The following is a 2985-nucleotide window of genomic DNA, read 5'->3' as shown; positions in this document are numbered from 1 at the left end:
ACACTACTTCTATGTGTTTTAATCAAATCATATACAGTATTTAGAATTCTTTTAAATATTGATATTAATTTTAGATATGATATAGTTGTCTTTATTTAATTAATGTTTTTGTTTATTGAGATAGTTTTTAATTTTCTTCATTCATTTAAATTTTTATTCATTGTTTGTATAATTTTTTTCAGTGGTGAAGGCCTGTTTGTCAATGAAATATGTTGGCAGACAATTCAAATGTAAAGATGCCTTGTGTACAAATTATCAAATTTTATTTGAAAAAATAACATGTGACATGCCTCAATATGGTCATGATGACCATATATAGGGATATCATGACCATATATGGGCATACAACAGTTGTTTGTAATAAGACATTTGATAACCTGGACTGAGGTTGTAATCTATCAATAATGAACGAATTCTCTTTTGAATTCTAATATTTTGACAATAAAGTTTTGTCTTATCCTACCTATGTGTTGTTATTTGTAATGCTGCCCTCATCGTCTGATAACGTTTTCACCATCCTTATTCTCATGCAGTACACTGCAGGGGCGGATCCAGAGATGTCCAAAAGGCGGGTGGGGCCAAAAGTTGGGCCGGACGAGACAACACCATCATAGGGGGTCCGGGGCATGCCCCCTCCAAATTTTTGTGTTCTAGACGATCGAAAATAACATTTGAGGCGTTCTGGTCTATCATTTTTTTCTTTTTTTTTCGTTTTTTTTTTTTTTTTTTTTAAACTCCTCAAAAAAGGGAACCGGGGCTGGGCCACCCCCTCCTCTAACTCCACCCCTGCACTGCTAACCTGATGTCGAACTGTCCACAGTTAGACCTAAACCTTTTATTGATTATAAGCATGATTGAATAAAAGTAAAATTGTTGAAAGAAGAAACAGTACAGTATATGAACATGAAATATACAATTTATTGCCAGTACTGTAAAACCTCGAATAGAAGCTCAATGTGCGTAATCTCAAGAAGAAGCCCGTCTCTATAGACCTTTCCGGAGTGTCAATCAAACTTAACAACTGACTAATCAGAACAACGCTAGGAATACGCGCGCGTCTCACAAACACGTGTTGTACCACAAACGCACGTGTTTGCGTATGTTTTAACATTGTCGTCTTGTGGGACTTTAGCAACAATATCCAATGGGCGGGGCTTAGCGGAAAGGTCCATTGAAGCCCCCTCTTTAGGTTTGCAAAAGTAGCCTCGAAAAGAAGCCCATCTCTTGGCATTTTTTCAAGGTAGTATGGGCTTTTTTCGAATATGAATTTCAAAGAAACAAAATTAATTAAAAACACGATTGGTTTTATACAGTAGTTTAGGTGATTTAATGCCGGTTGATACACTCCATGTTACAGATGGATGTCACAGTGGACCTATTTATTGTTTTATAGTAGTAATTACCAAAATTTACAGCATTCATTTTGAAAAGAATCATCCTCTTTACTTTGCAGAAGTAGCCTCGACAAGAAGCCCATCTAAAGTAAATAGCAAATAAATAAATATAAGAAGCCCAGGGCTTCAATTCGATGTTTTACGATATGCGTTTAGCTCTCAACTGAGGTCTCTGGATACCACCTTCCAAATAGGGCCTACACACATATGAGGAGATACCGGTACGAGATAAGAAAATAAATGAGTGGGGTGGGGGAGAGAAAAAATATTTAACTGAAAGCACCAAATGGTACTCAAGTTGGAATTTTGTGTACAGGTAGGCTAAAGCTCGCGTATTAATTTTATTTTACAATCGACCATACCAGTGGTGGATCTAGGAATTATTGAGGGAGAGGTGTCCACGATAGTGACCATCGAGATGGGGAGGACCAAGCGGTAGTGGCTTTGAGAGGGTATCTCCTACCTAAAATAAGATAAAATTAAGACATGCATTCTGGCTTGATCAACTTTCATGCGCTTATACATAGACCTATTGCCCAACATTTTTCATAGTTACCAACCTGAGAGATTTGAAATGCGTGAGTGACAACACCGCTTGACTGGGGGTGGGACCCGGGCGTGGTCCCATGAGCATGGTCCCAGGGGCGTGGTCCTGGATGAAAATCCCCTGTGCTCCGACAGATCTCTTTGAATTGATTCTCGAACGAGATAACGAAAACTCTCTAACTCAGTGACTCAAATTACTGTATGCCGTTTTTGTATTTGTCATAAAACCAATTTCTTCTAATTTTAAATATATTTTCCCCTGAATACGTGATAATTCGTTATCACGCATAGACTGTGCTAAATGCCTGACAAATTTATGATCACGCATGTGTTTCTGCAAAGTGCGTGTTTCATCCAAAATCACGAAATGCGGGACCGTCCCGCACGATGCGAGACGGCTGGTAACTACGGGGTATGCCCTTTTCTCTCAGGATGCGAAATTTATCGATTTTTATGGCCATTCTGAATGCATACAATCAATGATGTTCCTTAGCCTATAATAATTTTGACGAAATGGAATAATATGATGAATAATTCCCTCTTCAGTTTTCTTTTTACGATGTCCCGTACTTTGTGTCTATATGTGCCACGCTTTCCCTTTCCATTCATTGTTATTGTCAAGAATGATTCTGTCTGACTTTCTACTGTGAGAAAACGGAATGTTTGCAATAAAAATAACATTTTGATTTTTATTAAACAATTTTATCTGTATCCCCCTAAATTTTAATATTTTAAAGTATTTAAAAGAAGCAGAAAGTCCATTGGTCCATCATGGCCACTGATATATTTTCATTCTCAGGCATAAGGGATAGGGGCCTGCATGTCAAGATTTGTCGAAATAGTGTATGTTTATATTTATTTATTTACCATATTTGGAGAGGGTGACTAATGCAAACATTTTAACTTGACAACAATTCACAGACCACCTCGAAACGACATCGGCCTAAATACACCATATCGGTAGGTAGCCTAGACCTATCATTAATTCGTCCCTTATATAACGTAGTGGCGAATGTGGAAAAGTGCATTTTGAGAAAAACGCATT

The sequence above is a fragment of the Anneissia japonica genome, unplaced genomic scaffold (assembly GCF_011630105.1).
Source record: "Anneissia japonica isolate Jap-2015-1 unplaced genomic scaffold, ASM1163010v1 scaffold368_len332514_cov184, whole genome shotgun sequence".
Taxonomy (NCBI): Eukaryota; Metazoa; Echinodermata; class Crinoidea; order Comatulida; family Comatulidae; genus Anneissia; species Anneissia japonica.
This window is presented reverse-complemented; position numbering follows the sequence as displayed.